This window comes from Triturus cristatus, chromosome 8 (assembly GCF_964204655.1).
Source record: "Triturus cristatus chromosome 8, aTriCri1.1, whole genome shotgun sequence".
Lineage (NCBI taxonomy): Eukaryota > Metazoa > Chordata > Amphibia > Caudata > Salamandridae > Triturus > Triturus cristatus.
In genome coordinates this window covers 739,817,049-739,830,382 of record NC_140591.1, presented here as the reverse complement: position 1 = coordinate 739,830,382, position 13,334 = coordinate 739,817,049, and the positions used below count along the sequence as shown (strand labels likewise).

General features: G+C 41.7%; 4 non-coding genes across 4 annotated transcripts; all 4 read left to right on the top strand.

Annotated features, from left to right (window-relative positions):
* The first annotated feature begins 2,550 nt into the window (after positions 1 to 2,550).
* TRNAV-CAC (transfer RNA valine (anticodon CAC)) lies at positions 2,551 to 2,623 on the top strand. The gene has a single exon. It is a non-coding gene; the product is annotated as a tRNA-Val (tRNA).
* A 2,324-nt stretch (positions 2,624 to 4,947) lies between these two features.
* Positions 4,948 to 5,020, top strand: TRNAV-CAC (transfer RNA valine (anticodon CAC)). The gene has a single exon. It is a non-coding gene; the product is annotated as a tRNA-Val (tRNA).
* A 2,325-nt stretch (positions 5,021 to 7,345) lies between these two features.
* Positions 7,346 to 7,418, top strand: TRNAV-CAC (transfer RNA valine (anticodon CAC)). Its single transcript has one exon. It is a non-coding gene; the product is annotated as a tRNA-Val (tRNA).
* Positions 7,419 to 12,140: 4,722 nt separating this feature from the next.
* TRNAV-CAC (transfer RNA valine (anticodon CAC)) lies at positions 12,141 to 12,213 on the top strand. Its single transcript has one exon. It is a non-coding gene; the product is annotated as a tRNA-Val (tRNA).
* The last annotated feature ends 1,121 nt before the right edge of the window (positions 12,214 to 13,334 follow it).

Here is a 13,334-nt window from a genome sequence, read left to right as displayed (position 1 = left end):
TGAGCTAATACCAAACATCTGGTCTTGCATGGCATGTACGAGCGTTCAGCTAGGGATGTCGGGCAGGTTGCATGAATTAAATCTAAAGCCAGAGGCCCATGGAATAGCCAGTTCGGAGCAGTTTCATTACAGAAAAATCAACTGTAGGTATCTGATTCTGTAGTGTAGTGGTTATCACGTTCGCCTCACACGCGAAAGGTCCCTGGTTCGAAACCGGGCAGAAACAGTTGTTATATTGTGTTGGCTACAATGTTGATAGGTGCCGTTTTGCCATGGAATTGTCCAAGCCCTGAAGATTATTTCATGCAATCTCGTTTCAAGAAAGGGAATTCTCTCAAAACACTAAAGTAATCGGCGTGTGGATGTATCTGTTGGTTCTCAGACCTTGCTTTCAAAAGAGCCCTGCAATCGGTTCGCTGCTCACCTAGAACAAGCATTAACATGAAGAATTGTTGGCACCAACAGGAATCTTATTTTAGTGGAGTGTTTCTGGCTTTGAGTGCAGAGGCCCTCGGCTCAATTCCAAGATGATCCTTCTCAAGGTGATGATACAAATGCATTGTCACCTTTACGTTTAATGTCAGAATCATTTATTTCCAGTTGGTGGTGTAAGAATGTTTGCAACAGTATGGCGATTTTTCCTAGCCATGCATGAATGAAAGCATATCACTCGCCTTTAGGTGTTTTTCTAATACATTGATATTTGCATCTTCCTTCCTAGCCTGCATGTTTGACTATCTTACAGGAAGCATGTAATAAGTATCACATCAGGGCCCTTCTTCTACTCAATTCACAACTGTTCTATCACGACATAGATAAGAAAGCTGCATCTGCTTTTGTTGTGTAGTGGTAATCAGGTTTACCTGACGTGTGAAAGCCCCATGCTTTGAAAGTACACAGTAACAAAGAAACCGATGACTATTATCAAAAGGTGCCATGTATGTCTCTTACTTTGCACAAAAAGTGCCAGAGATGACTTCATTTGCAGTCACTTGAAAAGTAGGGATTCTCCAATAAATGGTAAATGGTTGAAACAAATCTGAAGAAATGCATGACATACCTGTGTGTGTGTGTGTACGCATGTATGTATATATAGGGAGAGAGAGAGCGTCAATATAAACAGACTTTATTTCAATCAAGCTGTCTTTTCTATCCTTCAGGAGCAGAATGTTCTGATCATCAGCGCTCCAGAATGTAGTGTTTTCTTGGCAAGCATCACATATTGTGATGTGTTAGCTAAAAGTTCCATATCCTACAGACTGATATATTCCTCTGTACTTGCACCTTGGGGATTCATCAAAACCTGGCATAATAAGCAGCTTTCTACTGCCACAGACTGGACAGCGAAACAATTTAAAATATCCCAGAAAAAGAAAATAAGCATGCTTAATCAGAGCTTTCTGGACAGGAAGGACATTTGAGCAAGTGAGGAATAAGCACTGCTTTTGTTAATTTGCATAGGCAGAATAGAGACTTCTGGGAAAAGGCCGAAATTACAGACACAGAAAATGGCTGCATCTATAGAGAACGCTAAGAAGTGTTGGCAGCTTTTCCTCTGAACCTGGCCACTTTTACAAGCAATCCTATGATAGTCAGCAGGACCCACCCTAAAAAGGAAGGGGCATCCACTTGGACCCTTTCCACCTTTTCTAAGTCTCGCTTGATCGAGCCTGATTGAGCACTGATTGAGCAGATAAGCACATGTAATTCTCATTTCAGAAAGGTATTGGTTAGCTTGCTGCTAGCAGCTCAGTTATGTTATGATGTTAGAGGCTATGCAAGGAATGCTTTAGTCCAGCGATATGCAGTTTTTATTGCGTCTTGCATTCAGCAGGAAGATCTTTAGCTTGAATCTGTGGCCTAGGTATTCACCTTGGTATTTCTATTGGCACAAAGTGAAGGAGTATTTGAGAGAAAATGCACAATGTGTTTCTTATGTTGTTATGAACAACTTGTTACTCTTTCTCATTAAGCTTCAGCCACTGCAGAAATATATAAATAAGGGCTGACTTCCTGTAAGACGTGTCCAAAGCTGGGACGAAATAAAAGGAGACACTTGTAAATGATAGTGCTATAGTTTGAGAAAGGGTAAGTTGAGACTGACTTTCATGCGTATTCACAGACCAAGCATCATAAAGATACCAGCATGATCTTCATTGCGGGCTTAGAGCCGGTATTGGCTTTTGAGAGGTAAGAGGATTTTGAGGGCTCGTTGGTCTAGGGGTATGATTCTCGCTTTGGGTGCGAGAGGTCCCGGGTTCAAAGCCCGGACGAGCCCTTTTCTTGGTACTCTTTTCAAGTTGTTTTGAAGTTTGCGTTTCAAAGCCAACATCAATTTTTTCTTTGCAGTAGTGGATAATTCTTTGCTAGAGTCTCATGCTTCAGCCCTGCCCAGTCTGAGCTAATACCAAACATCTGGTCTTGCATGGCATGTACGAGCGTTCAGCTAGGGATGTCGGGCAGGTTGCATGAATTAAATCTAAAGCCAGAGGCCCATGGAATAGCCAGTTCGGAGCAGTTTCATTACAGAAAAATCAACTGTAGGTATCTGTTTCTGTAGTGTAGTGGTTATCACGTTCGCCTCACACGCGAAAGGTCCCCGGTTCGAAACCGGGCAGAAACAGTTGTTATATTGTGTTGGCTACAATGTTGATAGGTGCCGTTTTGCCATGGAATTGTCCAAGCCCTGAAGATTATTTCATGCAATCTCGTTTCAAGAAAGGGAATTCTCTCAAAACACTAAAGTAATCGGCGTGTGGATGTATCTGTTGGTTCTCAGACCTTGCTTTCAAAAGAGCCCTGCAATCGGTTCGCTGCTCACCTAGAACAAGCATTAACATGAAGAATTGTTGGCACCAACAGGAATCTTATTTTAGTGGAGTGTTTCTGGCTTTGAGTGCAGAGGCCCTCGGCTCAATTCCAAGATGATCCTTCTCAAGGTGATGATACAAATGCATTGTCACCTTTACGTTTAATGTCAGAATCATTTATTTCCAGTTGGTGGTGTAAGAATGTTTGCAACAGTATGGCGATTTTTCCTAGCCATGCATGAATGAAAGCATATCACTCGCCTTTAGGTGTTTTTCTAATACATTGATATTTGCATCTTCCTTCCTAGCCTGCATGTTTGACTATCTTACAGGCTGCATGTAATAAGTATCACATCAGGGCCCTTCTTCTACTCAATTCACAACTGTTCTATCACGACATAGATAAGAAAGCTGCATCTGCTTTTGTTGTGTAGTGGTAATCAGGTTTACCTGACGTGTGAAAGCCCCATGCTTTGAAAGTACACAGTAACAAAGAAACCGATGACTATTATCAAAAGGTGCCATGTGTGTCTCTTACTTTGCACAAAAAGTGCCAGAGATGACTTCATTTGCAGTCACTTGAAAAGTAGGGATTCTCCAATAAATGGTAAATGGTTGAAACAAATCTGAAGAAATGCATGACATACCTGTGTGTGTGTGTGTACGCATGTATGTATATATAGGGAGAGAGAGAGCGTCAATATAAACAGACTTTATTTCAATCAAGCTGTCTTTTCTATCCTTCAGGAGCAGAATGTTCTGATCATCAGCGCTCCAGAATGTAGTGTTTTCTTGGCAAGCATCACATATTGTGATGTGTTAGCTAAAAGTTCCATATCCTACAGACTGATATATTCCTCTGTACTTGCACCTTGGGGATTCATCAAAACCTGGCATAATAAGCAGCTTTCTACTGCCACAGACTGGACAGCGAAACAATTTAAAATATCCCAGAAAAAGAAAATAAGCATGCTTAATCAGAGCTTTCTGGACAGGAAGGACATTTGAGCAAGTGAGGAATAAGCACTGCTTTTGTTAATTTGCATAGGCAGAATAGAGACTTCTGGGAAAAGGCCGAAATTACAGACACAGAAAATGGCTGCATCTATAGAGAACGCTAAGAAGTGTTGGCAGCTTTTCCTCTGAACCTGGCCACTTTTACAAGCAATCCTATGATAGTCAGCAGGACCCACCCTAAAAAGGAAGGGGCATCCACTTGGACCCTTTCCACCTTTTCTAAGTCTCGCTTGATCGAGCCTGATTGAGCACTGATTGAGCAGATAAGCACATGTAATTCTCGTTTCAGAAAGGTATTGGTTAGCTTGCTGCTAGCAGCTCAGGTATGTTATGATGTTAGAGGCTATGCAAGGAATGCTTTAGTCCAGCGATATGCAGTTTTTATTGCGTCTTGCATTCAGCAGGAAGATCTTTAGCTTGAATCTGTGGCCTAGGTATTCACCTTGGTATTTCTATTGGCACAAAGTGAAGGAGTATTTGAGAGAAAATGCACAATGTGTTTCTTATGTTGTTATGAACAACTTGTTACTCTTTCTCATTAAGCTTCAGCCACTGCAGAAATATATAAATAAGGGCTGACTTCCTGTAAGACGTGTCCAAAGCTGGGACGAAATAAAAGGAGACACTTGTAAATGATAGTGCTATAGTTTGAGAAAGGGTAAGTTGAGACTGACTTTCATGCGTATTCACAGACCAAGCATCATAAAGATACCAGCATGATCTTCATTGCGGGCTTAGATCCGGTATTGGCTTTTGAGAGGTAAGAGGATTTTGAGGGCTCGTTGGTCTAGGGGTATGATTCTCGCTTTGGGTGCGAGAGGTCCCGGGTTCAAATCCCGGATGAGCCCTTTTCTTGGTACTCTTTTCAAGTTGTTTTGAAGTTTGCGTTTCAAAGCCAACATCAATTTTTTCTTTGCAGTAGTGGATAATTCTTTGCTAGAGTCTCATGCTTCAGCCCTGCCCAGTCTGAGCTAATACCAAACATCTGGTCTTGCATGGCATGTACGAGCGTTCAGCTAGGGATGTCGGGCAGGTTGCATGAATTAAATCTAAAGCCAGAGGCCCATGGAATAGCCAGTTCGGAGCAGTTTCATTACAGAAAAATCAACTGTAGGTATCTGTTTCTGTAGTGTAGTGGTTATCACGTTCGCCTCACACGCGAAAGGTCCCCGGTTCGAAACCGGGCAGAAACAGTTGTTATATTGTGTTGGCTACAATGTTGATAGGTGCCGTTTTGCCATGGAATTGTCCAAGCCCTGAAGATTATTTCATGCAATCTCGTTCCAAGAAAGGGAATTCTCTCAAAACACTAAAGTAATCGGCGTGTGGATGTATCTGTTGGTTCTCTGACCTTGCTTTCAAAAGAGCCCTGCAATCGGATCGCTGCTCACCTAGAACAAGCATTAACATGAAGAATTGTTGGCACCAACAGGAATCCTATTTTAGTGGAATTTTTCTGGCTTTGAGTGCAGAGGCCCTCGGCTCAATTCCAAGATGATCCTTCTCAAGGTGATGATACAAATGCATTGTCACTTTTACGTTTAATGTCAGAATCATTTATTTCCAGTTGGTGGTGTAAGAATGTTTGCAACAGTAGGGCGATTTTTCCTAGCCATGCATGAATGAAAGCATATCACTCGCCTTTAGGTGTTTTTCTAATACATTGATATTTGCATCTTCCTTCCTAGCCTGCATGTTTGACTATCTTACAGGAAGCATGTAATAAGTATCACATCAGGGCCCTTCTTCTACTCAATTCACAACTGTTCTATCACGACATAGATAAGAAAGCTGCATCTGCTTTTGTTGTGTAGTGGTAATCAGGTTTACCTGACGTGTGAAAGCCCCATGCTTTGAAAGTACACAGTAACAAAGAAACCGATGACTTTTATAAAAAGGTGTCATGTGTGTCTCTTACTTTGCACAAAAAGTGCCAGAGATGACTTCATTTGCAGTCACTTGAAAAGTAGGGATTCTCCAATAAATGGTAAATGGTTGAAACAAATCTGAAGAAATGCATGACATACCTGTGTGTGTGTGTGTACGCATGTATGTATATATAGGGAGAGAGAGAGCGTCAATATAAACAGACTTTATTTCAATCAAGCTGTCTTTTCTATCCTTCAGGAGCAGAATGTTCTGATCATCAGCGCTCCAGAATGTAGTGTTTTCTTGGCAAGCATCACATATTGTGATGTGTTAGCTAAAAGTTCCATATCCTACAGACTGATATATTCCTCTGTACTTGCACCTTGGGGATTCATCAAAACCTGGCATAATAAGCAGCTTTCTACTGCTCACAGACTGGACAGCGAAACAATTTAAAATATCCCAGAAAAAGAAAATAAGCATGCTTAATCAGAGCTTTCTGGACAGGAAGGACATTTGAGCAAGTGAGGAATAAGCACTGCTTTTGTTAATTTGCATAGGCAGAATAGAGACTTCTGGGAAAAGGCCGAAATTACAGACACAGAAAATAACTGCATCTATAGAGAACGCTAAGAAGTGTTGGCAGCTTTTCCTCTGACCCTGGCCACTTTTACAAGCAATCCTATGATAGTCAGCAGGACCCACCCTAAAAAGGAAGGGGCATCCACTTGGACCCTTTCCACCTTTTCTAAGTCTCGCCTGATCGAGCCTGATTGAGCACTGATTGAGCAGATAAGCACATGTAATTCTCATTTCAGAAAGGTATTGGTTAGCTTGCTGCTAGCAGCTCAGTTATGTTATGATGTTAGAGGCTATGCAAGGAATGCTTTAGTCCAGCGATATGCAGTTTTTATTGCGCCTTGCATTCAGCAGGAAGATCTTTAGCTTGAATCTGTGGCCTAGGTATTCACCTTGGTATTTCTATTGGCACAAAGTGAAGGAATATTTGAGAGAAAATGCACAATGTGTTTCTTATGTTGTTATGAACAACTTGTTACTCTTTCTCATTAAGCTTCAGCCACTGCAGAAATATATAAATAAGGGCTGACTTCCTGTAAGACGTGTCCAAAGCTGGGACGAAATAAAAGGAGACACTTGTAAATGATAGTGCTATCGTTTGAGAAAGGGTAAGTTGAGACTGACTTTCATGCGTATTCACAGACCAAGCATCATAAAGATACCAGCATGATCTTCATTGCGGGCTTAGAGCCGGTATTGGCTTTTGAGAGGTAAGAGGATTTTGAGGGCTCGTTGGTCTAGGGGTATGATTCTCGCTTTGGGTGCGAGAGGTCCCGGGTTCAAAGCCCGGACGAGCCCTTTTCTTGGTACTCTTTTCAAGTTGTTTTGAAGTTTGCGTTTCAAAGCCAACATCAATTTTTTCTTTGCAGTAGTGGATAATTCTTTGCTAGAGTCTCATGCTTCAGCCCTGCCCAGTCTGAGCTAATACCAAACATCTGGTCTTGCATGGCATGTACGAGCGTTCAGCTAGGGATGTCGGGCAGGTTGCATGAATTAAATCTAAAGCCAGAGGCCCATGGAATAGCCAGTTCGGAGCAGTTTCATTACAGAAAAATCAACTGTAGGTATCTGTTTCTGTAGTGTAGTGGTTATCACGTTCGCCTCACACGCGAAAGGTCCCCGGTTCGAAACCGGGCAGAAACAGTTGTTATATTGTGTTGGCTACAATGTTGATAGGTGCCGTTTTGCCATGGAATTGTCCAAGCCCTGAAGATTATTTCATGCAATCTCGTTCCAAGAAAGGGAATTCTCTCAAAACACTAAAGTAATCGGCGTGTGGATGTATCTGTTGGTTCTCAGACCTTGCTTTCAAAAGAGCCCTGCAATCGGTTCGCTGCTCACCTAGAACAAGCATTAACATGAAGAATTGTTGGCACCAACAGGAATCCTATTTTAGTGGAGTGTTTCTGGCTTTGAGTGCAGAGGCCCTCGGCTCAATTCGAAGATGATCCTTCTCAAGGTGATGATACAAATGCATTGTCACTTTTACGTTTAATGTCAGAATCATTTATTTCCAGTTGGTGGTGTAAGAATGTTTGCAACAGTATGGCGATTTTTCCTAGCCATGCATGAATGAAAGCATATCACTCGCCTTTAGGTGTTTTTCTAATACATTGATATTTGCATCTTCCTTCCTAGCCTGCATGCTTGACTATCTTACAGGAAGCATGTAATAAGTATCACATCAGGGCCCTTCTTCTACTCAATTCACAACTGTTCTATCACGACATAGATAAGAAAGCTGCATCTGCTTTTGTTGTGTAGTGGTAATCAGGTTTACCTGACGTGTGAAAGCCCCATGCTTTGAAAGTACACAGTAACAAAGAAACCGATGACTTTTATAAAAAGGTGTCATGTGTGTCTCTTACTTTGCACAAAAAGTGCCAGAGATGACTTCATTTGCAGTCACTTGAAAAGTAGGGATTCTCCAATAAATGGTAAATGGTTGAAACAAATCTGAAGAAATGCATGACATACCTGTGTGTGTGTGTGTACGCATGTATGTATATATAGGGAGAGAGAGAGCGTCAATATAAACAGACTTTATTTCAATCAAGCTGTCTTTTCTATCCTTCAGGAGCAGAATGTTCTGATCATCAGCGCTCCAGAATGTAGTGTTTTCTTGGCAAGCATCACATATTGTGATGTGTTAGCTAAAAGTTCCATATCCTACAGACTGATATATTCCTCTGTACTTGCACCTTGGGGATTCATCAAAACCTGGCATGATAAGCAGCTTTCTACTGCTCACAGACTGGACAGCGAAACAATTTAAAATATCCCAGAAAAAGAAAATAAGCATGCTTAATCAGAGCTTTCTGGACAGGAAGGACATTTGAGCAAGTGAGGAATAAGCACTGCTTTTGTTAATTTGCATAGGCAGAATAGAGACTTCTGGGAAAAGGCCGAAATTACAGACACAGAAAATGGCTGCATCTATAGAGAACGCTAAGAAGTGTTGGCAGCTTTTCCTCTGACCCTGGCCACTTTTACAAGCAATCCTATGATAGTCAGCAGGACCCACCCTAAAAAGGAAGGGGCATCCACTTGGACCCTTTCCACCTTTTCTAAGTCTCGCCTGATCGAGCCTAATTGAGCACTGATTGAGCAGATAAGCACATGTAATTCTCATTTCAGAAAGTTATTGGTTAGCTTGCTGCTAGCAGCTCAGTTATGTTATGATGTTAGAGGCTATGCAAGGAATGCTTTAGTCCAGCGATATGCAGTTTTTATTGCGCCTTGCATTCAGCAGGAAGATCTTTAGCTTGAATCTGTGGCCTAGGTATTCACCTTGGTATTTCTATTGGCACAAAGTGAAGGAGTATTTGAGAGAAAATGCACAATGTGTTTCTTATGTTGTTATGAACAACTTGTTACTCTTTCTCATTAAGCTTCAGCCACTGCAGAAATATATAAATAAGGGCTGACTTCCTGTAAGACGTGTCCAAAGCTGGGACGAAATAAAAGGAGACACTTGTAAATGATAGTGCTATCGTTTGAGAAAGGGTAAGTTGAGACTGACTTTCATGCGTATTCACAGACCAAGCATCATAAAGATACCAGCATGATCTTCATTGCGGGCTTAGAGCCGGTATTGGCTTTTGAGAGGTAAGAGGATTTTGAGGGCTCGTTGGTCTAGGGGTATGATTCTCGCTTTGGGTGCGAGAGGTCCCGGGTTCAAATCGCGGACGAGCCCTTTTCTTGGTACTCTTTTCAAGTTGTTTTGAAGTTTGCGTTTCAAAGCCAACATCAATTTTTTCTTTGCAGTAGTGGATAATTGTTTGCTAGAGTCTCATGCTTCAGCCCTGCCCAGTCTGAGCTAATACCAAACATCTGGTCTTGCATGGCATGTACGAGCGTTCAGCTAGGGATGTCGGGCAGGTTGCATGAATTAAATCTAAAGCCAGAGGCCCATGGAATAGCCAGTTCGGAGCAGTTTCATTACAGAAAAATCAACTGTAGGTATCTGATTCTGTAGTGTAGTGGTTATCACGTTCGCCTCACACGCGAAAGGTCCCTGGTTCGAAACCGGGCAGAAACAGTTGTTATATTGTGTTGGCTACAATGTTGATAGGTGCCGTTTTGCCATGGAATTGTCCAAGCCCTGAAGATTATTTCATGCAATCTCGTTCCAAGAAAGGGAATTCTCTCAAAACACTAAAGTAATTGGCGTGTGGATGTATCTGTTGGTTCTCAGACCTTGCTTTCAAAAGAGCCCTGCAATCGGTTCGCTGCTCACCTAGAACAAGCATTAACATGAAGAATTGTTGGCACCAACAGGAATCTTATTTTAGTGGAGTGTTTCTGGCTTTGAGTGCAGAGGCCCTCGGCTCAATTCCAAGATGATCCTTCTCAAGGTGATGATACAAATGCATTGTCACCTTTACGTTTAATGTCAGAATCATTTATTTCCAGTTGGTGGTGTAAGAATGTTTGCAACAGTATGGCGATTTTTCCTAGCCATGCATGAATGAAAGCATATCACTCGCCTTTAGGTGTTTTTCTAATACATTGATATTTGCATCTTCCTTCCTAGCCTGCATGTTTGACTATCTTACAGGAAGCATGTAATAAGTATCACATCAGGGCCCTTCTTCTACTCAATTCACAACTGTTCTATCACGACATAGATAAGAAAGCTGCATCTGCTTTTGTTGTGTAGTGGTAATCAGGTTTACCTGACGTGTGAAAGCCCCATGCTTTGAAAGTACACAGTAACAAAGAAACCGATGACTATTATCAAAAGGTGCCATGTGTGTCTCTTACTTTGCACAAAAAGTGCCAGAGATGACTTCATTTGCAGTCACTTGAAAAGTAGGGATTCTCCAATAAATGGTAAATGGTTGAAACAAATCTGAAGAAATGCATGACATACCTGTGTGTGTGTGTGTACGCATGTATGTATATATAGGGAGAGAGAGAGCGTCAATATAAACAGACTTTATTTCAATCAAGCTGTCTTTTCTATCCTTCAGGAGCAGAATGTTCTGATCATCAGCGCTCCAGAATGTAGTGTTTTCTTGGCAAGCATCACATATTGTGATGTGTTAGCTAAAAGTTCCATATCCTACAGACTGATATATTCCTCTGTACTTGCACCTTGGGGATTCATCAAAACCTGGCATAATAAGCAGCTTTCTACTGCCACAGACTGGACAGCGAAACAATTTAAAATATCCCAGAAAAAGAAAATAAGCATGCTTAATCAGAGCTTTCTGGACAGGAAGGACATTTGAGCAAGTGAGGAATAAGCACTGCTTTTGTTAATTTGCATAGGCAGAATAGAGACTTCTGGGAAAAGGCCGAAATTACAGACACAGAAAATGGCTGCATCTATAGAGAACGCTAAGAAGTGTTGGCAGCTTTTCCTCTGAACCTGGCCACTTTTACAAGCAATCCTATGATAGTCAGCAGGACCCACCCTAAAAAGGAAGGGGCATCCACTTGGACCCTTTCCACCTTTTCTAAGTCTCGCTTGATCGAGCCTGATTGAGCACTGATTGAGCAGATAAGCACATGTAATTCTCGTTTCAGAAAGGTATTGGTTAGCTTGCTGCTAGCAGCTCAGTTATGTTATGATGTTAGAGGCTATGCAAGGAATGCTTTAGTCCAGCGATATGCAGTTTTTATTGCGTCTTGCATTCAGCAGGAAGATCTTTAGCTTGAATCTGTGGCCTAGGTATTCACCTTGGTATTTCTATTGGCACAAAGTGAAGGAGTATTTGAGAGAAAATGCACAATGTGTTTCTTATGTTGTTATGAACAACTTGTTACTCTTTCTCATTAAGCTTCAGCCACTGCAGAAATATATAAATAAGGGCTGACTTCCTGTAAGACGTGTCCAAAGCTGGGACGAAATAAAAGGAGACACTTGTAAATGATAGTGCTATAGTTTGAGAAAGGGTAAGTTGAGACTGACTTTCATGCGTATTCACAGACCAAGCATCATAAAGATACCAGCATGATCTTCATTGCGGGCTTAGAGCCGGTATTGGCTTTTGAGAGGTAAGAGGGTTTTGAGGGCTCGTTGGTCTAGGGGTATGATTCTCGCTTTGGGTGCGAGAGGTCCCGGGTTCAAATCCCGGATGATCCCTTTTCTTGGTACTCTTTTCAAGTTGTTTTGAAGTTTGCGTTTCAAAGCCAACATCAATTTTTTCTTTGCAGTAGTGGATAATTCTTTGCTAGAGTCTCATGCTTCAGCCCTGCCCAGTCTGAGCTAATACCAAACATCTGGTCTTGCATGGCATGTACGAGCGTTCAGCTAGGGATGTCGGGCAGGTTGCATGAATTAAATCTAAAGCCAGAGGCCCATGGAATAGCCAGTTCGGAGCAGTTTCATTACAGAAAAATCAACTGTAGGTATCTGTTTCTGTAGTGTAGTGGTTATCACGTTCGCCTCACACGCGAAAGGTCCCCGGTTCGAAACCGGGCAGAAACAGTTGTTATATTGTGTTGGCTACAATGTTGATAGGTGCCGTTTTGCCATGGAATTGTCCAAGCCCTGAAGATTATTTCATGCAATCTCGTTCCAAGAAAGGGAATTCTCTCAAAACACTAAAGTAATCGGCGTGTGGATGTATCTGTTGGTTCTCTGACCTTGCTTTCAAAAGAGCCCTGCAATCGGTTCGCTGCTCACCTAGAACAAGCATTAACATGAAGAATTGTTGGCACCAACAGGAATCCTATTTTAGTGGAATTTTTCTGGCTTTGAGTGCAGAGGCCCTCGGCTCAATTCCAAGATGATCCTTCTCAAGGTGATGATACAAATGCATTGTCACTTTTACGTTTAATGTCAGAATCATTTATTTCCAGTTGGTGGTGTAAGAATGTTTGCAACAGTAGGGCGATTTTTCCTAGCCATGCATGAATGAAAGCATATCACTCGCCTTTAGGTGTTTTTCTAATACATTGATATTTGCATCTTCCTTCCTAGCCTGCATGTTTGACTATCTTACAGGAAGCATGTAATAAGTATCACATCAGGGCCCTTCTTCTACTCAATTCACAACTGTTCTATCACGACATAGATAAGAAAGCTGCATCTGCTTTTGTTGTGTAGTGGTAATCAGGTTTACCTGACGTGTGAAAGCCCCATGCTTTGAAAGTACACAGTAACAAAGAAACCGATGACTTTTATAAAAAGGTGTCATGTGTGTCTCTTACTTTGCACAAAAAGTGCCAGAGATGACTTCATTTGCAGTCACTTGAAAAGTAGGGATTCTCCAATAAATGGTAAATGGTTGAAACAAATCTGAAGAAATGCATGACATACCTGTGTGTGTGTGTGTACGCATGTATGTATATATAGGGAGAGAGAGAGCGTCAATATAAACAGACTTTATTTCAATCAAGCTGTCTTTTCTATCCTTCAGGAGCAGAATGTTCTGATCATCAGCGCTCCAGAATGTAGTGTTTTCTTGGCAAGCATCACATATTGTGATGTGTTAGCTAAAAGTTCCATATCCTACAGACTGATATATTCCTCTGTACTTGCACCTTGGGGATTCATCAAAACCTGGCATAATAAGCAGCTTTCTACTGCTCACAGACTGGACAGCG